We start from the raw sequence: 26,211 nt of genomic DNA, 5'->3' as shown, positions 1-26,211 counted from the left end.
ACTTATTATCACTGGTAGATTTGTTTATTGATTTGGTTGCTTTCTTCCTTATATATATATATATTTTCTTTTTCTTTTTCTCTTTTTGTGAGTGTGTATCTTTATGCTTCTTTCTGTGATTTTGTCTGTATATGTTTGCTTTTACCATTTGTCCTAGGGTTCTGTCTGTCTGTTTTTTTTTTTTTTTACTATAGTTTTTAGCTCTTGTTATCACTGGATTGTTTTATTGGTTTGGTTGCTGTCTTCTTTTTTTAAAATTACTTTTTAATTTTTTTATTTTAACAATTTTTAATCTTTTTTATTTTAATAACTTTATTTATTTTATTTTATTTATTTATTTCTTTTTTTTCCTTTCTCCCTTTTCTTCTGAGTTGTGTGGCTGACAGGGTCTTGGTACTCTGGCTGGGTGTCAGGCCTGAGCCTCTGAGGTGGGAGAGACGAGTTCAGGACATTGGTCCACAGGAGACCTCCCGGCTCCTCATAATATCAATCGGCGAGAGCTCTCCCAGAGATCTCTGTCTCAATGCTAAGACCCAGCTCCACTCAATGACCAGCAAGCTCCAGTGCTGGACACCCCATGCCAAACAACTAGCAAGACAAGAACACAACCCCACCCATTAGCAGACAGGCTGCCTATAATCATAATAAGTTCACAGATGTCCCAAAACACACCACCAGACACGGTCCTGCCCACCAGAAAGACAAGATCCAGCTCCTCCACCAGAACACAAGCACCAGTCCCCTCCACCAGGAAGCCTACACAACCCACCGAATCAACCTTATCCACAGGGGGCAGACACCAAAAACAACGGGAACTACGAACATGCAGCCTGTGAAAAGGAGACCCAAACACAGTAAGTTAAGCAAAATGAGAAGACAGAGAAACACAGCAGATGAAGGAGCAAGGTAAAAAACCACCAGACCAAACAAATGAAGAAGAAATAGGCAGTCTATGTGAAAAAGAATTCAGAGTAATGAGAGTAAAGATGATCCAAAATCTTGGAAACAGAATGGGGAAAATACAAGAAACGTTTAACAAGGACCTAGAAGAACTAAAGAGCAAACAAACAATGATGAACAACACAATAAATGAAATTAAAAATTCTCTAGAAGGAATCAATAGCAGAATAACAGAGGCAGAAGAACGGATAAGTGACCTGGAAGATAAAATAGCGGAAATAACTACCACAGAGCAGAATAAAGAAAAAAGAATGAAGAGAATTGAGGACAGTCTCAGAGAACTCTGGGACAACATTAAACACACCAACATTCGAATTATAGGGGTCCCAGAAAAAGCAGAGAAAAAGAAAGGGACTGAGAAAATATAAGAAGAGATTATAGTTGAAAACTTCCCTAATATGGGAAAGGACATAATCAAGTCCAGGAAGTGCAGAAAGTCCCATACAGCATAAATCCAAGGAGAAACACGCCAAGACACATATTAAACCAATTATCAAAAATTAAATACAAAGAAAACATATTAAAAGCAGCAAGGGAAAAGCAACAAATAACATACAAGTGAATCCCCATAAGGTTAACAGCTGATCTTTCAGCAGAAACTCTGAAAGCCAGAAGGGAGGGGCAGGACATATTTAAAGTGATGAAAGGGAAGAAATCTACAACCAAGATTACTCTACCCAGCAAGGGTCTCATTTAGATTCGATGGAGAAATTAAAACCTTTACAGACAAGCAAAAGTTAAGAGAATTCAGCACCACAAAACCAGCTTTACAACAAATGCTAAAGGAACTTCTCTAGGCAGGAAACACAAGGAAGGAAAAGACCTACAATAACAAACCCAAAACAATTAAGAAAATGGTAAGAGGAGCATACATATTGATAATTACCTTAAATGTAAATGGATTAAATGCTCCAACCAAAAGACATAGACTGGCTGAATGGATACAAAAACAAGACCCATATATATGCTGTCTACAAGAGACCCACTTCAGACCTAGGGACACATACAGACTGAAAATGAGGGGATGGAAAAAGATATTCCATGCAAATGGAAATCAAAAGGAAGCTGGAGTAGCAATTCTCGTATCAGAAAAAGTAGACTTGAAATAAAGACTATTACAGGAGACAAAGAATTACACTACATAATGATCAAGGGATCAATCCAAGAAGAAGATATAACAATTGTAAATATTTACGCACCCAACATAGGAGCACCTCAATACATCAGGCAAATGCTAACAGCCATAAAAGGGGAAATGAACAGTAACACAATAATAGTAGGGGACTTTAACACCCCACTTTCACCAATGGACAGATCACCCAAAATGAAAATAAATAAGAAAACACAAGCTTTAAATGATACATTAAACAAGATGGACTTAATTGATATTTATAGGACATTCCATCCAAAAACAACAGATTACACTTTCTTATCAAGTGTGCATGGAACATTCTCCAGGATAGATCACATCTTGGGTCACAAATCAAGCTTTCATAAATTTAAGAAAATTGAAATCATATCAACTATCTTTTCTGACCACAACACTATAAGACTAGATATCAATTATAGGACAAAAAAAACTGTAAAAAATACAAACACATGGAGGCTAAACAATACACTACTAAATAACCAAGAGACCATTGAAGAAATCAAAGAGGAAATCAGAAAATACCTAGAGACAAATGACAGTGAAAACACGATGATCCAAAACCTGTGGGATGCAGCAAAAGCAGTTCTAAGAGGGAAGTTTATAGCAATACAATCCTACCTCAAGAAACAAGAAAAATCTCAAATAAACAACCTAACTTTACACCTAAAGCAATTAGAGAAAGAAGAACAAAGAAACCTCCAAAGTCAGCAGAAGGAAAGAAATCATAAAGATCAGATTAGAAATAAATGAAAAAGAAATGAAGGAAATGATAGCAAAGATCAATAAAACTAAAAGCTGCTTCTTTGAGAAGACAAACAAAATTGATAAACCACTAGCCAGACTCATAAGGAAAAAAGGGAGAAGATTCAAATCAACAGAATTAGAAATGAAAAAGGAGAAGTAACCACTGACACTGCAGAAATACAAAGGATCATGAGAGATTACTACAAGCAACTATATGCCAATAAAATGGACAACCTGGAAGAAATGGACAAATTCTTAGAAAAGCACAACCTTCTGAGACTGAATCAGGAAGAAATATAAAATAGAAACAGACCGATCATATGTACTGAAACTGAAACACTGATTAAGAATCTTCCAACAAACAAAAGCCCAGGACCAGATGGCTTCACAGGCGAATTCTATCAAACATTTAGAGAAGAGCTAACACCTAACCTTCTCAAACTCTTCAAAAATATAGCAGATGGAGGAACACTCCCAAACTCATTCTACGAGGCCACCATCACCCTGATACCAAAACCAGACAAAGATGTCGCAAAGAAAGAAAACTACAGGCCAATATCACTGATGAACATAGATGCAAAAATCCTCAACAAAATACTAGCAAACAGAATCCAACAGCACATTAAAAGGATCATACACCAGGATCAACTGGGGTTTATCCCAGGAATGCAAGGATTCTTCAGTATATGCAAATCAATCAATGTGATATACCATATTAACAAATTGAAGGAGAAAAACCATATGATCATCTCAATAGATGCAGAAAAAGCTTCTGACAAAATTCAACACCTATTTATGATAAAAACTCTCCAGAAAGCAGGCATAGAGGGAACTTACCTCAACATAATAAAGGCCATATATGACAAACCCACAGCAAGCATCATTCTCAATGGTGAAAAACTGTAAGCATTTCCACTAAGATCAGGAACAAAACAAGGCTGCCCACTCTCACCACTATTATTCAACATAGTTTTGGAAGTTTTAGCCACAGCAATCAGAGAAGAAAAAGAAATAAAAGGAATCCAAATCGGAAAAGAAGTAAAACTCACTGTTTGCAGATGACATGATACTATACATAGAGAATCCTAAAGATGCTACCAGAAAACTACTAGAGCTAATCAATGAATTTGGTAAAGTAGCAGGATACAAAATTAATGCACAGAAATCTCTTGCATTCCTGTACACTAATGATGAAAACTCTGAAAGAGAAATTAAGGAAACATTCCCATTTACCATTGCAACAAAAAGAATAAAATACCTAGGAATAAACCTACCTAAGGGGACAAAAGACCTGTATGCAGAAAACTATGACACTGATGAAAGAAAATAAAGACAATACAAACAGATGGAGAGATATACCATGTTCTTGGATTGGAAGAATCAACATTGTGAAAATGACTATACTACCTAAAGCAATCTACAGATTCGATTCAATCCCTATCAAACTGCCAATGCCATTTTTCACAGAACTAGAACAAAAAATTTCACAATTTTTATGGAAACACAAAAGACCTGAATAGCCAAAGCAATCTTGAGAAAGAAAAACGGAGCTGGAGAATCAGGCTCCCTGACTTCAGACTATACTACAAAGCTACAGTAATCAAGATAGTACTGGCACAAAAACAGAAATATAGATCAATGGAACAGGATAGAAAGACCAGAGATAAACCCATGCACATATGGTCACCTTATCTTTGATAAAGGAGGCAAGAATATACAATGGAGAAAAGACAGCCTCTTCAATAAGTGGTGCTGGGAAAACTGGACAGCTACCTGTAAAAGAATGAAATTAGGATATACCCTAACACCATATACTCCTTGTCTTGCTGGAGTTTCTCCCTTGCTAGCTGAGAGGAAGGAAAATGGCCATGTTGGGGAACCCCACATGGCAAAGAAGTACGGGTGGTCTCTATAAGCTGAGGGACACCTCTATCCAATAGGTAATAGTGACCAAAAAAACCAAAAACCAAAAACCAAACAAACAAAAAAACCCAACCCCAAAACAAAAAGCTGAAGCTCTCAGTCCTACAACCACAAGGAACTGAATGCTGTCAGTAACTACACGAGCTCCCCAGTCAAGTTTCCAGATGAGAATCCAACCCTGGCCAACACCTTGATTGAAGACTTGTAAGACCCTAAGTAGAAGGCCCAACTAGGCCATGTTCAAAGTCCTGACCCACAGAAACTGAGATAATAAATGTGTGTTGTTTTAAGCCACTAAGATAATATTGTGATGCATCAATAGAAAACTAATACACCCACAGAATTCAACACCATCCTGACTAGAGACAACTTGGTTAATATAGAAAGCAACTAAAACTCTTGAGGTACACCCAATAAAGATTATAATGGCATACTTGAATACTCCGTTTTATATAAATAATAGTAACATAATAGAGCAAACTCAAATAAGCATGGTTTACAAGCCTAACACTTCGTTAGTGACAGTCACATTCAGCAGCAATAATCATACACAGTGCTATATTAGTTAGTAAGGAGAATTATGAAAAGTATAAAAGATACAGCCCCCCCCTTCCAATATCCTTTGTTTCCTAAGTCTTATCTGTGTCATCTGGGAGTTTCTTTATATAAAGATCTTATTTCCCAGTGTTTCTAAAATAGCAAAGCCAGAGGAATAGATAAGGCACGGAGAGCAGCTTGTAGGCAGCATGGAAAACTGCAGAAGGGGAGGATGAGTGAATTGGTTATGTATTGAAGCATAACAAATTGCCCAAAACCTAGCAGCTTAAAACAACAAACCTTTATTATTTCACATAGTTTCTGAAGGTCAGGAATCTGGGAGCAGCTTAGGTGGGTGGTTCCAGCTCAGGGTCTCTCAGGAAGTTTCAGTCAAGCTGTTGACTGGGATGCAGTCATCTGAAAGCTTGCCTGGGGCTTGAGGAACTAAAGTTGACCCCTGGACAGCACAGGTTTGAACTGTGCGGGTCCACTTACATGTGGCTTTTAAAAAATTGCATGTGGCTTTTAAAAATATTACAGTAATACATGATCTGCGGTTGCTTGAGTATCTGGATGTGGAACTGTAGATATGGAAGACCCATGACTAAAGAGGGCCACCTGTAAGTTATATGTGGATTTTTAACTGAGCAGAGGGTTGGTCCCCCAAACCTCCCTTCATTGTTCAAGGGTCAATTGTACTTCCAAGACTGTTCACTCACATAGTTGTTTGCAGGGGCCCTCAATTCCTTGAAAACAGGAATTTCTGACTGTCCTCATGACAAGGCAGCTGGCTTCCCCCAAAGAAAGTTAATCAAGAGCAAGGAAAAAGCTGCAGTGCTTTTTATGCCCTAGTTCAGGGATTAGCAAACTTTTTTTTAATAGATCTTTATTGGAGTATCATTACTTCAGAATACTGTGTTAGTTTCTGTTGCACAACAAAGCAAATCAGCCATATACATACACACGTACCCATATCCCCTCCCTCTTGAGCCTCCCTCCCATCCTCCCTATCCTACCCTTCTAGGTCATCGCAAAGCACTGAGCCGATCTCCCTGTGCTATGCAGCTGCTTCCCACCAGCCAACTATTTTACATTCAGTAGTGTATATATGTCGATGCTACTCTCACTTCGCCCCAGCTTTGCCCTCCCACCCCATGTCCTCAAGTCCATTTTCTATGTCTACCTCTTTATTCCTGCCCTGCAACTAGTTCATCAGTACCTTTTTTTTTTTTTTTTTTAGATTCCATATATATGCATTAGCATACGGTATTTGTTTTTCTCTTTCTGACTTACTTCACTCTGTATGACAGACTCTAGGTCCATCCACCTCACTACCAATAACTCAGTTTCATCTCTTTTTATGGCTGAGTAATGTTCTTTTGTATATATGTGCCACATCTTCTTTATCCATTCATCTGTCAGTGGACACTTAGGTTTCTTCCATGTCCTGGCTATTGTAAATAGTGCTGCAATGAACATTGTGGTACATGACTCTTTGAATTATGGTTTTTCTCAGGGTATATGTCCAGTAGTGGGATTGCTGGGTCATATGGTAGTTCTATTTTTAGTTTTTTAAGGAACCTGCATACTGTTTTCCATAGTGGTTTATCAATTTACCAACAGTGCAGGACGTTTCCCTTTTCACCACACCCTTTCCAGCATTTATTGTTTCTAGATTTTTTGATAATGGCCATTCTGACCAGCGTGAGGTGATAACTCATTGTCGTAAACTTTCTTGAAGGGCTAAATAATAAATATTTTAGGCTTGCATGCCATAGAGTATTGTAACTACTTACCTCAGTTGTTTCATTGCAAAGTCAGCTACATACAATATGTAAACAAATGGGGACGATATGTTCCGATACAACTTGATTTATAAAAATAGGCGTCCAGCCCATATAGTAAAGTTCGCTAACCCCTGACCTGGTCTCAAAGCTGCATGCCCTCATTTCCCTTTATTCATTCATTAGAAGCAAGTCATTAGGGTCCAGCTCACACTCCAGGGGAGAGGAATTAGGCTCTATCTCTTGAAGGGAGGAATAAAAGAATTTCTGGATGTATTTTAAAACCATCACAATGGGCTTAACACATAGTAAGCAGAATATGGGTTAAATATTGCATTCGTTTCTTAGGTCTGCTGTTACAAATTATACAAACTGGGTGGCTTAAAGCAACAGAAATTTATTCCCTCACTGTTCTTGAGACTAGAAGTCTAAAATCAAGGTATCAGTGGGGCCATGCTCCCTCTGAAGGCTCTAGGGAGAATCTTTCCTCTTCCTAACTTCTGGTGGCTCCCAGCAATCCTTGGTGTTCCTTGGCTTGTAGTTGTTTCACTCCAATCTCTACCTCTGTCTTCAAATGGCCCCTTCTCTCTCTGTGTGTCCTCTCCTCTTCTTATAAGGGTACCACTCATTGGATTTAGGGCCCATCCTACCCAGAACGACCTCGTATTAACTTAAATAATCATAACTACAAAGAGTCTATTTCCAAATAAGGTCACATTCTGAGGTTCTAGGTGAATATGGATTCTAGAGGAACACTATTCAACACCGCCCCTACACACAATAGTGCCCCTACCAAGTTCTCTGTCCTCACTTCCTGCCACTCCTAGCTCTAGGCTCTAGTCAGAGTGAATGGCTCGTTCTCCTAACCTACTAGGCTATATGATCTTGCTGTTGCTCTCCCTAGAGTGCCCTGTCACCTCTTCCTTGCTTCTACTTAACCTTTAAGATTATCCCTTCAGAATCCCTTGATGACACCCCTGGATCTGTTGGACGTGTTTCCACAGCACCCTTTGCATATTTCTAACACATCTGTATTGTAATGACTAGTATATAAGTTTGTATTCTACACTAAACCCTAAGCTGCTTGATATCAGTAACTGTCATTTTCATTCCTGTGTCTTCAGCAACTAGCAGAGTACTTCGATAAACAGAAAGTATTCAAGAAACATTTGTTGATTGAACAAAGTTACAGGATTTTCTTCTTGTAAATTCTTAAATGCAGGATAAAATCTCTTTGGGCTAGGACAATTGTAACACAGTCCTTCCTGAACACAGGAGGCTAGATTTGTTATTTCAATAATTACTTTTATTAAAGTCTCTCTAGGCCCGAGCCATGGCAATAAAGGACTGTGGGTGCACAGCTGGCCCGCATCTGGAACACATAAGGGCAGGCAAGTTGATGAGTACTGTTCTGAATCCCTTCTACCACTCTCCACCAAACAGGATGTGAACTGCGAAGCAGTGTTGAATATTCTAGTTTTATATATTATGAATCAAAGTAGAAATATCCTTTCTCTAACTTTTTTCTTTCTTGATACTTGAAGGCTCATTACTTTAAGCAATAAAGTTTGGTTGCCTTATAGCAAGAACAGTTTTTAAATTGAAATTTTTATTGAGATAATTGTAGATTCACATACAGTTAGAAGAAATAATACAGAGCAATCCCTTGTAAACTTTGTCCAGTTTTCCCCAACGTTAACGTTATGTAAAATTATAGTATGATATCACAAACAGGATAGTGATATTGACATAATCCACTGATCTTACTCAGATTTCCCCCATTTTATTTGTATTCATTTGTGTGTGTATGTGTTTGTGTGAGTGTGCATTACATTCTATACAATTTTATCATCTGTGTAGGTTTATATGTCCACCACTACAGTTAAAATACTGAACAGTTTCAACACCGCAAGTATCCCTTATGTTACCCTAAAGCATGTTCTATTACATCCCATCTTTTATGTTCCTATTGTCATATTTTATATACACAGATTTTACATTCTATAAGAAATGATATCATGTTAATATGTAGAATGTGATCATTTAAGGATACACAGTAAAATGGCTACAGCCAAGTACTAAAAAATTTTAAAAAGATACAGCTAAGCAGTCATTAGATGAATTGAAATAGAATACTACAAAACATTTGATTAAACTAAAGTCAATTGATCAATCAAAGGAAGAAATAAGGAACAAAAAACCCCAGAAGGGATAAACAGAAAACAAAAAACAAAGTACACCTAAGTACAAACATATCAATAACTACATTAAATGTAGATGGACTAGAAGGTAAAGACTGAGACTGGATTAAAAAAAGCAAGATCTGATTATATGCTATTTCTAAGAAACACAACTCATATATAAAAAAGACAGACAATTTGAAAATAAAAGGAGGAAGGAATGATATACCATTCAAATACTAAGCATAAAAAAGCTGGTGTGACTGTTTTACCAGACAAAACAGACTTCAAAACAAAGAGCATTAGCAGAGATAGAGAGGGAGATTTAATAATAATAAAAGGGCCACTTAATCAAGAAGACAAAATAATCCTAAATATGGACAAAATCAACAACAGAGCTTCAAAGTATGGGATGACAGAACTACAGAAATAGATAAGTCTACAATCATAGCGATTTTAACACCCCTTTCTCAATAATAGGTAGTAATGGAAGTAGACAAAAGAAATCCATAAGCAGATAGACTTAAACAAAACTATCAACCATCTTGCTCTAATTGACACTCATGGAACATTGCACTTAGCAGCCGCAGAATACATAAGTGCAAAGATAGTTGCACCAATATAGACCTTATTCTGGGCCTTAAAATGTTTCTCAATAAATTTCCAGGGACTTCCCTGGTGGTCCAGCGTTTGAGACTCTGTGTTCCCAATGCAGGGGGCCCAGGTTCAACCCCTGGTCAGGGAACTAGATCCCACATGCCACAATTAAGAGCCTGCATGTTGCAACTAAAGATCCCACATGCTGCAACTAAAGATCCCACGTGCCACAACAAAGATCCTGCACGTGGCAACAAAGATCCCGAGTGCTGCAACTAAGACCCGGAGCAGCCAAATAAATAAATAAATAAATTTTAATAAATAAATAAATTTCCAGACTGAAATCTTAAAGAGTATGTTCACTGACCATATACAAATTAAATTAGACATCAGTAAGATAAGTATTTTTATATATCGATAAGATACCTTTTTAAAAAATCCCTGTTCACCTCACACCTGTCAGAATCGTCAAAAAGACCACAAATAACAAGTGTTGATGAGGATACACAGAAAAGGGAACCCTTGTACACTGTTGGTGGGATTGTAAATTGGTGCAGCCACTATGGAAAACAGTATGGAGGTTCCTCAAAAAACTAAAAATAGAACTGCCACATGAGCCAGCAATTCCACTCCTGGGTATGTATATGAAAAAAAATAAAAACTAATTTGAAAAGATACATGCACCCCAATGTTCATAGCAGCATTATTAGCCAAGATATGGAAGCAACCTAAGTGTCCTTCAACAGATGAATGGATAAAGATGTGGTATATATACACAATGGAATATTACTCAGTCATAAAAAAGAATGGAATTCTGCCATTTGCAAAAAGATAGATGGACCCAGAGAGTATTATGCTTAGTGAAATAAGTTACAGAAAGACAAATACTCTATGTTATCACTTATATATGGAATCTAAAAAATAAAACAAACAAATGTATACAGCAAAACAAACAGACTTACAGATATAGAGAACAAACTAGTGGTTGCCAGTGAGGAGAGGAAGTGGGAGCAAGAAAGGGTATAGGATTAAGAGATACAAACTACTATGTACAAAATAGACAAGGAACAAGGATACACTGTACAGCAGAAGAAAGTATATCCATTATTTTGTAATAACTTTAAATGGAGTATAATCTATAAAAATATTGAATGACTATGTTGTACACCTGAAATTAATATAATATTGTAAATCAACTCTACTGCAATAAAAAAATCCCTGTAATATCTGGATACTAAAAATACACCTCTAATAACCCATGGGTGAAAAAACAAATCACAAGGAAAATTAGAAAAGATTTCAAACTAAATGAAAATGAAACAAGCCCAACATGCCACAATGTGCAAGATACAAAGAAAACAGTGCTTAGAGGAAATTTTATAGCTTTAAATGTGTGTTTTAGAGAAGAAGAAGGATTTTGAAGTAATAATCTTGATCTTGTTTCCACCAAAAAAGCTAGAAAAAACAGAGCACATTGCTATATTTAAAATAGACAACGAACAAGGACCTACTGTACAACACAGGGAATGCTGCTCAATATTTGGTAATAATCTAAATGGGAAAAGAATTTGAAAAAGAATAGATACATGTATATGTACAACTGAATCACTTTGCTGTACACCTGAAACTAACAAAACATTGTTAATCAACTATGCTCCAATATAAAATAAAAAGCAAAAAAAAAAAAAAAAAAAGAGCAGACTAAACCTAAAGTAAGAATTACAAAAAGTAGAACTAAACCTAAAGAAAGAAGAGAAAATAATAAAGATAAGAATAGAGACCAATGAAATAAAAAACAACAAAAGAGAAAATTAATAAAGCCTACAGCTAATTAAAAAAATATTAGTAAAACTGTTAATACGCAAGTGAGACTGATGATGGAAAACGGAAAGGAAAAAACAAATTGTGCTAAGTGACAGAAGCCAATCTGAAAGGTTACATACATATGATTCCAACCATTCTGGAAAAAGGCAAAACTATGGAGACAGTAAAAGAAATCCAGGAATTTGGAAGAGGGAAAGAGGGAGGGATGAAGAGATGGAGCACAGTGAAAATATTCTGCATGATACTGTAATGGTAAATACCTGTCATTATACATTTTTTAAAACCCATAGAATCTGCAACACAAAGATGAACCCTAATGTAAACTATGGACTTTAGTGAATAATAATGTATCAACTTTGGCTCATCAATTGTAACAAATGTACCACACTACATGCAAGATATTAATAATAGGGAAGACTTGGGGTGGGAGTAGAGGTGAAAAAGTTTATGGGAAACTCTTGGTACTTTCTGCTCATTTCTCTATAAACATAAAACTGCTCAAAAAATTCTATTAAGGGGGCTTCCCTGGTGGCGCAGTGGTTAAGAATCCGCCTGCCAATGCAGGGGACACTGGTTTGAGCCCTGGGCTGGGAAGATCCCACATGCCGCGGAGCACCTAAGCCTGCGAGCCACAACTACTGAACCCGCGTGCCACAACTACTGAAGCCCGCGTGCCTAGAGCCCATGCTCCGCAATGAGAAGCGACTGCAATGAGAAGCCCGCACACCGCAACAAAGAGTAGACCCTGCTCTCCATAACTAGACAAAGCCTGCGTGCAGCAACAAAGACCCAACACAGCCAACACAGCCAAAATAAACAAAATAAATAAATTTGAAAAAATTCTATTAATAAACCATCAACCAAACAAAAAGACAACCTAGTGAATAGAAGTAAATATTTGCAAATGATATGACCAATAAGGGATTAATATCCAACATATATAAACAGCTTATACAACTCAACATCAAAAAAACAAACAACCAGATTAAAAATGGGCAGAAGAACTGAATAGACATTTTTCCAAAGAGGAAATGCATATGGCAAGCAGGCACATGAAAAGATGCTCAACATTGCTAATCATCAGGGAAATGCAAATCAAAACCACAATAAGATGTCACCTCACATCTGTCAGAATGGCTATCATCAGAAGGAGCACAAATAACAAATGTTGGTGAGGATGTGGAGAAAAGGGAACCCTCATACACTGTTGGTGGGACTGTAAATTGGTGCAGCCACTGTGGAAAACAGTATGGAGGTTTCTCAAAAGACTAAAACTAGAACTACCATATGACTCAGCAATTCCACTCCTGGGTATGTATCTAAAAAAAGAAAACACACTAATTCAAAAAGATACAATACATCCCAATGTTCATAGCAGCATAATTTATAATTGCCAAGATACGGAAACAACCTAAGTGTCCATAAATAGATGAATAGATAAAGAAGATATGGTACATATATACAATGAAATACTACATCAAAAAAATAATGAAATTTTGCCATTTGCAGCAACATGGATGGACTTGGAGGGCATTATGCTATGTGAAATAAGTCAAACAGAGAAAGACAAACACTCTAGGATATCACTTATACGTGGAATCTAAAAAATACAACAAACTAGTGAATATAACAAAAAAGAAGCGGACACAGATATAGAGAACAAACCAGTGGTTACCAGTGGGGAGGGAGGGAGGAGCCGTATAGGGGTGGGGGAGTAGGAGGTACAAATTATTGGAATCTAAAAAATACAACAAACTAGTGAATATAACTAAAAATAAGCAGACTCACAGATATAGAGAACAAACTAGTGGTTACCAGTGGGGAGAGGGAAGGGGGGTGGGGCAATATAGGGGCAGGGGATTAAGAGGTACAAACTAATAGGCATAATTTTAGCTACAAGGATATATTATATAACACAATACAATACATTGTATGTATACATTGTATACATTGTATACATTGTACATACGTACTGTACATTTACAAAATGTAAATTTCAATTACATATTTTCTTTTTGAGGAACTTAATGCAATATAGTTTTTCTTAGCAGTGCTGTGGAGGCTTTTCATATGGTATTAAATTTAATTTCCAGTTTATAATATTTCTCAACATTATACTATTTATAAAAATATTTTTTATATTTTATGTGAAAAAGTCAATTTCTTTTAATGATATTGCAGTATGATTTCAATTTTATATATTTTTCTTATGTATACTAATAAACTTAATATTTCTTGCTAAAGATTTTTTTGGGGAAAATTAATATATAGAGAAAGAAATAAGTGAAATTTTATTGAATTGTTCTTTGGAAAATATGGCATAGGTTATATGTTCCAAGAATTTGATTTAAATCAAGTATAGCTGGCTCTCTATATCCATGAGTTCCATATCCATGGATTCGACCCATTGTAGATAGAAAATATTTGAAAAAGAATTCCAAAAAGCAAAATTTGTAGTGTAACAGCAACTATTTACATAGCATTTACATTGTATTTAAAACTATTTGCATAGCACTTACATTATGTCAGGTATTATAAGTAATCTAGAGATGATTTAAAGTATACAGGAGGATGTGCTTTGGTTATATGCAAATACTAGGTCATTTTATATAAGGAACTTGAGCATCTGTGGATTTTGGTATTTGAGGGGTTCTGGGATCAATCCCATAGGGATACTATGGGACGACTGTATTTCTTTTGATTTTATGATTTGCTTGACTTTTCTACATTTGGTCATGAAATCAGTCTTCCGTTATTGTTTTCCCACTTACTGTGTTAGCAAGTTGGGACATAAAATATCTTAAGAATTCCCACAATTTATTCCTGAGAAACTGTACATTACAAACTTTGCATCCGGCACTTTTAAGCTGTGTAACCTTGGGCAAGTTACTTAGCATTATCTGTATAATGGAGAAAATGACAGCGGTGCTGGTGATGGTGATAATTATGACCATACCTACTGAGATGGTTACTGTAAAGGTTAAATGAGATAAGGCATGGCAGCCCAAAGCACAATGCCTGCTCACAAATGTTTGCTAATATTTTAATAAATCTAGTCACTAAATCCAATTGATTCCATCTAAGTATCATTCAAGTTTTTGCCCCACTCTTTTTTTTTGCGGGACGCGGGCCTCTCACCGCTGCGGCCTCCCGGGCTGCTGAGCACAGGCTCCGGACGCGCAGGCCCAGCGGCCATGGCCCACGGGCCCAGCCGCTCCGCGGCACGCGGGATCCTCCCGGACTGGGGCACGAACCCGCATCCCCTGCATCGGCAGGTGGACCCCCAACCACTGTGCCACCAGGGAAGCCCTTGCCCCACTCTTGATTCGCACATCTTTCCCTTAGGTTCCTTTCATTTCTTATATGGCCTGTAACAAGAGCTTCCAAATATATCTCCCTGCTTCTAATCTCCTTCCCCTTCAATTCCTACAGGAGCAATCTTTCTAAAATACATTCTGATTATTTCACTCCCTTAATGAAAATCTTTCCATGGCTCCCCATCGCATAAAGCAATGCTTCTCAAACGTCATTCATTCCCATACCTCTTCCCAAGCGTTGCAAATGTTTCCTCTGCCTGGACTGCCTTCCTCATCTTTCTTCCTAAAGAATTCATTCCGTATAATTTACCTTATTTTATCTGTAATAAGGATGTCACTTAACATGAACTGCAAATTTTATTCCAGACCTTTATTTTGTACCTTAAAAAAATCTTTGAGTGGCATATAATTTACATACATGAAATACATAGATCGCAAGTGTTCTGTTTAATGAATGTCAACAGTTCTACACATGTAACCACCACCCCAAGCAAGATCTAGAACACTTCTAGACCTCTAGAAAGTTCCCTAATGCTCCTTTCCAGTCAAGCAAAATATCTTCTTCCACTGCCCCAGCCAAAAAAAAAATTTTTTTTTAGAAAGAGCAGTGCTACTTTATTAAAATACTGGTTTATTTCACATGTATATATTTGTCTCCCCACCATTTCCATTTGTCTGACCATCACTACTACTATGTCCTATCATAACATTCCATACATACTTAAAACCAAGCAAAGGGTGGAGTTTCCTCTCTAAAAACTAAACAGGCATTTTGGACAACATATTCTTGGCAATGGAACCTGGACAACATTTATCAGACGTGGCGGGGAAAGTTCTCACTCTGCATTATAAAAAGGACAGCCAGATGTCAACTGCTACAGAAATGAAATAAGATGGAAAATTTTAACAAACTGTTTAAATTATTTTCTTAGAGAGACCTCCTCCATTGCCAGAGATCTTGAATAGCCTCCTGGTCAGTCATCTGGAAACAATTCTTCACATTATTGATGAACTTGGCTTCCACTTTGGGAAGGGGACCACCTTTTCCTATAGTTGCTTGCATTTTTGCTTTAATGTCTTCTACAGAGCTAGGTCCTTTTGGTGTTTTAGGAGTTTTTGTCCTGTTTTTTGAAGGATTCTTGACGTTTTGAGCTTGGTATTGATGGTTTTGAGTCTTTGCCACTCTGGTTTGATTTCTGTGCATTTTTGGCTGGAGTATCTCGTACAGATTTCTTTACTGGAGCTTTTTCTTCAGCTTCTTCATCATCAAGTCATCATTGTCATCATTATCATCTTCATCTTCATCAGCAGCAAGTTTTATTTTTTTCTGTGGAAACTTGCTACCACTTCCAGGGGCAGAACGCTTTCCAGACATACTTAGGAGTGTCACATCCTCCTCCTCTTCATCTTCTGACTCTGCATCTTCCTCCACAGCTACTAAGTGCTGTCCGCTAATATGCAAGGGACCTGAACCACACTTCAACCGTAAGACCACAGGTGGTCTTATTTCAAAGCCCCCAAGGGAAATCGTTGGCTGTACAGACAATTTTGAAGTTGCCAGTGTTACTTTGATTGGACTGCCTTCATAATTCATCGCTTCTGCTTCAACAGTGGGCAATTCATCCTTTGCGCCAGCCCCTCTTCTTGAAGATAACTGGTGCTCATTTTCATCATTATCCACCTTAAAGTGATAATCTTTGTCAGCCTTTGGTTCACAACCGAAAAGATAGTTCTGGGGCCTCAGGGGGCTCATGTCCATCTCCATCGAATCTTCCATGGGTTGGTGGCATGCACTCAGGTGGGAGAGAAAGCGGACAGATAAATAACTACTGTTCCGGAGAACAGCCGCACAGGATGGCATGACGCCACAGTAAAGCCAAAAATGTTATGACAAAAAAGATTTTAAAGGGGCTTCCCTGGTGGCGCAGTGGTTGAGAGTCCGCCTGCCGATGCAGGGGACATGGGTTCGTGCCCCGGTCTGGGAAGATCCCACATGCCGCGGAGCGGCTGGGCCCGTGAGCCATGGCCGCTGAGCCTGCGCGTCCGGAGCCTGTGCTCCGCAGCGGGAGAAGCCACAGCAGTGAGAGGCCCGCGTACCGCAAAAAAAAAAAAAAAAAAAGGTTTTAAAGGTCACAGAACAATCATATTTTTTTCCATTGATATTAAAAGTGCTTTGCATGATTTCAGCTTGCATGATCATTTTTATGGTCCCACATTACTGTGCATAGAGAGGGTTGTTTGTGTTTTTTAACTTTTTATTTCCTTTCTGGCATTTTAGCTATATCTGTTTATGTGTATATGTGCATGTGCATGTGTGTGTGAATGGTTGCTCTAAAGTAGAAATCAGCAACTACAGCACATGGACCAAATCCAGCTCATGGCCTTTTTTAAAGAATAAATAATACTTTATTAGAACGCAGCGCTGCGAGACCACAAAGCCTAAAATATTATTATCTGACCCTTTACAGAAAAAGTTTCCCAACCTTTGCTCTAAAGTGATGGTTCTTACATTTTAACATGTATCAGAATCACAGAAAGACTGTTGAGCCATACCCCCAGAGCTGCTGACTCAGGTCCGCAGGGGAGCCAGAGACTTTCATCTCTAACAAGCTCCCAGGTGATGCCGATGCTGCTGGGCTGACTACGTCCTAAGAACCACTGTTTTAGAGATTATGTTATATAACTTTAACTTATTACAACCTCCCTCATACTATTTTGTACTACTTCAATCCCAACTTTTGTGCTCTTGTTATCATATATTTTATTTCTTTATATGCTCTTAACTCTATTGTACATTGTTATTATTTTTGCTTTAAATAGGCCATAGTTTTTTCTGTAAATAACACACAGTGAAATTGACTTCCTGTGGTATACAGTTCTACAAATTTTAACTTATGTATGGATTCTTGTAATTGCCATCACAATAAGTCCCTCTGTTAAAGGATTTAGGAGAAACAAGGAGCATGAATAAATGAGGAATTTTACCACAGAGATGGAAAGTATAAAAAAAAGAATCAGAAGGAAATTCTAGAAATAAAAAATAAATATAAAAATTTAAGAATTCATTAGATGGGCATAACGGTCTTGCTATCGAGTGCAGGTAACTTCTCTACTGGAATGTAAGGTTCTCATGTTTTCTGCTCTTTTGCTTTATTCAGTGAACCAGCACTGTTAATATCCACTTATATGTTGGTCATTTCCAATTTGTATTTATTGCTGCTAACGTGTATCTCATATGATTTCTGAAGAGTATTGTCTGAAAAGTTTATTCTTGAAACTTTCAACTGGAAAAAGTTCTGGCAAAATTATTTTTCTTTCACAGTTTCTCAAAGCAGCCATAGAAACCACTTTGTTTTTCATGTTTGTTCCTATGGACCTTATTGTCTAATCATTTTCCAGGTAAGAGATTACAAGGCAGCCTTTTTCAGGTTTTCAATTAGTAACCTTTTATGGTCTTTCTTGGTGAGGTTTGTTTCCTGGTTTATGATCCCCTAGATACTTTAGGGAACTTTAGTGAGGAAAGCTTGTAGTTTCCGAGACACTCGGCAGCCACTGTGCCCCCACCTCCATCATCTTATTAAATTATGAAAGCTGTTAAGGAGAATGGAAAGACAGCCTAGAGGTGGGGTTCAATAACTTTTAAAACTTCCATTCTGATTATAATAAAGTATCAGGCTGCTATAAAGACATCAAGTTTCTTTCAGCTCCCAGGTCCAGGTTAATAAGCAGTAGAGTTACGTAAACATCTTTCCATTTGACACCTCACAATCCCTAGATGCCTTCTGAGGTATGTCTCACCCTTTTGTTTATACTATTATAATACAAACTAAAAATTGGTTTTCAATTTCTAATGTAAAATTCTTTTGTCATCTATGTTGTAATCCTGCCTCTAAGCATTTGCCTAAGTAATCTCTCTTGCCTGTTTTTTGATGAGGTGTGTCATAAAGTACTGTAAAGGGTGTGTTTACTTTGTGTTGCATTTATTGAGAAGTAGAAAAAAGGCCGTTCTATACTTTCCAGATGTTCCATCATTTCTTTGATGTCTGCAGAACAACCTGTGTAAATTGTTTCTACTAAGTTTGTATTGCAAATGTATTTTGAAATGAATTTTACCAGGATCCATCATATCATTTTGCTATGAAAACAATGGTACACATCTCACAACATGGCATTCAAAGTTTATTCCTTAAATTCTAGACTAATGCTCGAAGTAGTATATTTTATTATCTGGTTATGATTGTATTTGTTGTCCTGGGAGGAAGGCAGAGTGAGATATTATCACTTCACTTTCCACATGAGGAAGTCATTGGAAGACATTCAGATGTCACAGATAACATTTCCCTATCTGGCTATTAGCTTTCCACATTCAGGAGAAACTAATATCTGTTACAGTAATCAATTTTTAAAATACAATCCAAAAACATTATAGGGACACTTCCTTAAACTCTCTTTTCTTTATATATTTCTACTGGCATTACAATACTATTTTGACTTCTTCCTCAGATCTCTTTCTCCGAATACAGCCTTCAGCCAAATTCTGGTTTAAGTAAAGTTTGGCTTTGATTTCCCTCTACTTTCTATTTTGGTCCTTCTACTTCTTATGTGACAATCCATATTCCATAAAAATCAGTTCATGGGCAGAAACAGCAGAAAGAGGAATCTGATTAGGACAGTGAACTGTGAGTCAGAGAGTGGGAATTCCACAGGGGGCAAAAAAAAAAAGGCTTTCAAGCAATTAGGAACTGGAATTACTAAAGGAGTTGAGTGATTTGAGAGAAGCAAGGGGTTAATAACTTGGAGTTTGTTTGCCAGGCAATAAGTGAGCAGGGCAGAGCAGGCCAAACAAGTATATGGAAACAGCAGCAGGCAGAATGCAAAAATGCTTTGTATCTTCAGTCACTCTTTATTCCTCTTATTATGGCAAATTTCAATCTAATGTGACACTATCCCAGAATCCTACCGGTAGTAATAACTGCAACAGTTGGCTGGCTGACCAGTCATTATGGGGTGAGGAGTTATTACAGCTCTTTTGGCAGAAGGGTTTTCTTCACTCTGTTGAAATGGATGCAATTACAGTAATTCACACCAAAGAGGGAGAAAATGATCATTAACTTATTACAACCCTCAAAAATAGTATGTTTTGAGGAGAGGACTGAAGCAACACTTCTCCAAGTAAATTCTATGCCACATTCACTCCTGTATTTTAGTTCAGTGCTCCAGATGAAAAAGGCTTCTGTGGTCAAACATGCTGAGAAATGCTGCGGGATCCTCTTACTAAAAACATTAATAAAGGTCCCGAGAAGTCTTGCAGTAAGAACGTAAGTTCATTTAATTGTATTTAATTTACTTTTATGGTTAGTGCTTTCAGTGCCTGCTCAAGAAATCTTTGCATACTCCAAGATTGCAAAGATATTTTTCTTTGTTTTTCCTAGCTCTTGGTTCTGAGCTTTATATTTAGATCTATGATCCATGCCTATTTAATTTTTGTGTATGGAGTGAGAAAGACATGGAGGTTCTTTTTTTTCCCCCATAAGAAAATCCATTTGATCCAGCAACATGTTTAAAAAGACTATCCTTTTCCCATTGAATTTACTTGCCACCTTGATCAAAAATCAATTGACCTTATATGTGTGACCGATTTCTGGACGCACTGTTGTGTCCCATTGATATTATTTATCTATGCTTAGGGCAATACTTGATTAACTGTAGCTTTAAAGTCTTGAAATCACATATTATAAATCTTCCACCTTGCTGTTTCTTTTCAAGATTGTTTTAGCTCTTCTATATTCATTGCGTTTCCGAATAAATTTTAGAATCAGCTTGAAAATTTCTTCAAAAATGCCTGCTAGAATTCTGATAGAGCTTGTATTGGATCTATACATTAATTTAGGGAGAATTGGCATCTCAACAGTTTTGAGTTCTATAATCCATGATCATGGTATGGTTGACCCTTGAACAATACAGGTTTGAACTGCATGGGTCCACTTAGATTTTTTCCAATAGTACACTGTACAGTACTACATGATCTGAGTTGGTTGAATCTGCAAATTTGGAACCCAGAGGGAGGAACTGTGTATATGGAGGGCAGACTATAAATTACTACAAATTTCCAACTGCACGAGGGTCATCAGCACCACTAATGCTCGCATTGTTCAAGGGTCAACTGTATATATACTGTACTTTTAATTTTGATCTTTAATTTTTCTCAGCAATGTTTTGTAGTTCTCAGTAGAGAGGTATTGTGCTTTTTTCAAAGATTTATTTCTATGTATTTGGTATTTTAATGGTGATATTTTTATTTAGTTTCTAATTGTTTTAGCTATTCCAATTATTTCAAATAAATTTTTTATATTGACTATAACCTATGGCCTGGATAAATTTATTAATTAGTTCAAATAGCTTTTTATAGCTTCTACAGGGTTTTCTATGTATACAATCTTTCCGTGTGTGAATCACGCCAGTTTTGCCTCCTTCCTGAAACTTGGCCTTTTATCCCCTTTTCTTGCCTTAACACAGTAGCCCTATACTAAGCACATAATATACATCATCTCATTTAATCTTCATAACAACTCAGTGATATTCCTATTTTACAGATAAGAAAACTAAGGCTCAGAAATTTTCAGCAACTTGCCCAATCAATATTGCACATCTATTAACAGATCTAGAATTCAAACCTAGGCAGTCTTACTCCAAACCCGTACTTATGACTACTAGCTTCTAAATTTGGAAGACTCAGAGGCACAAAAGCAAAAAATTTTTCAAATTAATAATAGAAAAAAATCTCATTAAGGGCAAAGATACAAAATGTTCATAGAAAAAAAAAAGGCAAGTTTCTTTTAAATATGAGAAGATGTCAACCCCACACAAAATGAGAGAAATGCAAATTAAAACTATGCTAAAATGGTGCAGTATGAAAACAGCATAGTGGTTTCTCAAAAAATGAAAATAGAATTACCATATGATTCAGCAATCCCACTTCTAGGTTTATCAAAAAAACCTGAAAGCAGAACCTCAAGGAGTTATCCGCATACTCATGTTCATAGCAGCATTATTCACAGTAGCCAAGAGGTAGAAGCAAACCACATATCTATAGATGGATAAATGGATAAACAAAATGTGATATCTACAACACAACGGAATATTATTCATCCTTAAAAAGGAAGGAAATCCTGTCATATGCTACAACATGGATGAACCTTGAGGACTTTATCCTAAGTGAAACAAGCCTCACAAAAAAGACAAAAAACTGTATGATTTCACTTATATGAGGTATCTATATTAGTCAAATTCATAGAAACAGAAAGTAGAATGGTGGTTGCTAGGAAGTGGGGGAGGGGGAAATGGAGAATTGTCATGTAATAGGTAAAGAGTTTCAATTTTACAAGATGAAAAAGTTCTGGAGATCTGTTTCATAACAATGTTAAAATGCTTAACACTACTGAATTGTACACTTAAAAAATGGTTGTGGACTTCCCTGGTGGCGCAGTGGTTAAGAATCCGCCTGCCAATGTAGGGGACACGGGTGCGAGCCCTGGTCCGGGAAGATCCCACATGCCACGACGCAACTAATCCTGTGCGCCACAACTACTGAGTCTGTGCTCTAGAGCCTGAGAGCCACAACTACTGAGCCGCATGCCACAACTACTGAAGCCCACGCACCTAGAGCCCGTGCTCTGCAACAAGAGAAGCCACCACAATGAGAGCCTGCTCGCCACAACTAGAGAAAGCCTGAGTGCAGCAACGAAGACCCAATGCAGCCAAAAATAAATAAATAAATTTTTAAAAATGGTTGCAATGGTAAATTTTACATTATTTTTTATATCACAATTTAAAATTTAAAAACTATTTTTAAAACCTTAACACAAATTTTATTATAAATTCTTAAAAAAACTACGCTGAAACCATTTTTTTTTTTTTTTTTTTTTTTTTGCGGTACGCGGGCCTCTCACTGTTGTGGCCTCTCCCGTTGCGGAGCACAGGCTCCGGACCCGCAGGCTCAGCGGCCATGGCTCACGGGCCCAGCCGCTCCGCGACATGTGGGATCTTCCCGGACCGGGGCACGAACCCGTGTCCCCTGCATCGGCAGGCAGACTCTCAACCACTGCGCCACCAGGGAAGTCCTGAAACCATTTTTTAAGCTATCAGATGGGCAAAAATCCAAGTCTGATAGCACTCTCTTATATGTTCATTGCTGGGGGAGTACAAATTGGTACAATCCCTATGGAGCGCAATTAGGCAATAACTATGACACCTTTTGATCCAGCAATTCTACTCTGGTGAATTTAATCATTCAGATATACTGTATGAATATATGAGATGATATAGGCACAAGATCGTGAACTTCAGCATTGTTTGCAAAAGAAAGATACTGGAAATAACCAAAATGCCCATTACTGGATGACTGGTCAAAAAAGTTATATCTATACAATGGAATACTATGCAGCTATTTTAAAATGAGAATGCTCACTATGTACTGATATGGAAATAGGTTCAAGATATGTGAAAAAATTAAGAATATATATAATAGTATGTATAAAAAAGGAGGGAAGTAGGAATCTGTTTATACTTTTATATTTCCTTGACATATAAAGAAACTCTAGATACATGAAAAGGATAATAATAAAATAGAGTAATACTGATAATAATAATAAATAAATAAAAATAATAATAGTGATTTGGGGGCCCTGAACGGGAACCGAATAGGTAGGGGACTGGGGTGGAAAGACTTTTCAAAATATACTTTTTTATATGTTTTGGTCTTGGAACCATGTGACTTATATCACCTATTCAAAAAGTTCAATTAAAATTCCTATGCTTAGAAATAAATTTAATGGCACCAAGTGACGTTAAATGATTCATAAAACAAATGTTTACCAAGTATCTACTATATGTCAAGTAGGCACTATTTAGCAATACAGCACTGAACAAGATAGAGTTCTTGCCCTCATAGAACTTACATTCCAGTGGGAAAGACTATATATATTTTACTGAATAAAATAAATTATGTCAGGTAGCTATTTAAGAAAACGTCAATCAGGGTAAAGGAAAAAGGAGCGAGGTAGTGAAAGTGAGGTGGTGGTACTTCTGAAGAGGAGGCATTTGAGTAGAGATCTGAATGAAGGGAAAGAAGAAACAATGTAAGGGAAAGCTTTCCAGGCAGCAAAAGGCTTGAGGCAGGAACAAGTTTGATGTGTTGCAGAAACAGCAAAAACATTTATACAGCTGGAGCAAACTGTGTGAGGAGAACAAGGCAGGCAATGATGTTAAACAGAGGGTCAGAAGGCAGATCATATGGGCTTTGTGGGACATGTGCAAGGGTTTGGGTGTTAGAGACAACTATTGGAGGTTTTAAAAAAAATCTAGAAGGGTCTTCATTAAGATTTGGCCAGGGCACACCTGTATGGCCTTTCAGGTTGTTAAACGACTGAAATATTTCAAATATGGTCAGAAAATAACTGCTTCCCTGGTAATAGTGTCACCTGCCATGCTGGCTCCTCTCCCAGGATACCGAACCCTCTCCCCCGCCATGAACCGATAACTAAGTAACCTGGCCCAGCAGTTGCTATTAATAGAGCTGGGGAAGTTAATCAGCTCAGGAACCTAGAATCATTGCAGTTCAGCAATCTAAAGGATGAGCCAAGGTTTCACTTTATTATAGCCCTAGAGACTGCTTAGGACAGTGTGTCTTGGTCTTCCATCCCACCAAGGGTCAGTTGGGCCCCAATTCCATCATCTGGGCTCCCGCTCAGTCCAGCAGGAATAAGAGGCAGGCTAGAGAAATAGACCCAATGTCCCTAAGGTCTGAGATGAAGCTAGAGGAAAGGGAAAACTGTACTTCCATATAAACAATCTGTCTCCTCAGTACTTTCTGAATGATTTGAAAGGCTACTGGCCCACAGCCAGCCTTTATAATTTTTATAGAATACATTAACCGCATCAAACTTTTTCTATGTTCCAATCATACACTTGTCGAGTACCAGGATTTTTTTTTTCAAATACATCGTGACAAATGGGAAATAGAAAATATCAACCTCGCCAGCACCAAATGCAATCTTAACACTCTCATAGCTGCACTCAATAAAGTCAATGTTTGTATAACAATGTGTAGTTCCTGGAATCCTAATATCAACACAGAACTATAGCAGCTGAACTACAGCAATTTTAATTTCATATATGAAATTTATTTTACACACTATAGTATTGGGAATTTAGTCCGGAAAATTAGTACACATGTCAAAATCTTAAAAACAGATTTCTCCAAAGTTGCATGAAATTTCTAAGGCTGCTTGCCATTTCCATCCATTTCACGAAGTTCCTCCTCTTATTCTGCTGCTCTTAAATCTAGGATCCCAACAACTGATTATGTTAGTTCTACTTAGTTCTCATTCATTCGATTTCTTTGAATATCAAAACCTCCAGTTTAACTACCTGAGAGACTACTAAATATTTGCTAGCATCATCTTGTAACATGAGCCTAAACTAAAGGGAAAGCAACTGGAAAGACCATCAGGGAGAAAATTTAAGCACTACTCAGAAATAATCAGTCTCAGGGCACCAGATATATATACAAGCACTTTTATTTTCTGACCATAAGCACCTTAACTCAACCAAAGACAAGACATTAAAAGTCATCTCATGCAAGCAGGAGGACCTGTGTTAGCAGAACACTTGCTGGAAAAGCTTTAGGGCTTTCCTTTTCATTAAAAAAATCAAACTACTTGTGAAACGCTGAAACTTTCTTGTAAGTAGGTCTAGTACACAAGATTTAGTACCTTAATTTAATCTTAGATAGAAATTGTTCCTACCATGCTTTCATATTCAAATATCAAAATATTAAAAAAAAAAAAAAACTTACACCACAGCAACCTGAAGTCTGCAGAGACAGCATGAAACTACCAGCAGCCGCCTACTTCCTCATAGACTAAACTTTGTTCCCTTCCTGGCTGGTTCTGGATCAGGTTCACACTGATACACATTTACCATGGCGCCTTGGAAGCTACCACCCAATGCGGTGGGAGGGTTTGTTAATTTAAATCCTGCATGATAACCACCTATCAGCAACTTCTCAAAGGGGGAGTTGGACATGTTTAAAGAGACAAATGTAAGAAAGATTATAGAGAAAGCCTGAAAAATCTCATAATCTCTAATGGCTGGGTTTTGGTTTCAGAGGGGATTTCCTTCCTAGAAAAATCAAA

General features: G+C 37.3%; 1 protein-coding gene and 1 pseudogene across 2 annotated transcripts in view; both read right to left on the bottom strand.

The window, feature by feature from the left end:
• Positions 1–26,211, bottom strand: part of MAP3K13 (mitogen-activated protein kinase kinase kinase 13) — a 163,930-nt gene that overhangs the window by 104,681 nt on the left and 33,038 nt on the right. The window lies entirely within an intron of this gene.
• Positions 15,821–16,901, bottom strand: LOC307187018 (nucleophosmin-like; annotated as a pseudogene). Its single transcript has one exon. The product of its transcript is annotated as a nucleophosmin-like (transcript).

The sequence above is a fragment of the Stenella coeruleoalba genome (genome assembly GCF_951394435.1).
Source record: "Stenella coeruleoalba genome assembly, chromosome: 5".
Classification (NCBI taxonomy): Eukaryota; Metazoa; Chordata; class Mammalia; order Artiodactyla; family Delphinidae; genus Stenella; species Stenella coeruleoalba.
The sequence above is the reverse complement of the archived record's forward strand: the minus strand, read 5'-3'. Positions and strand labels throughout refer to the sequence as shown.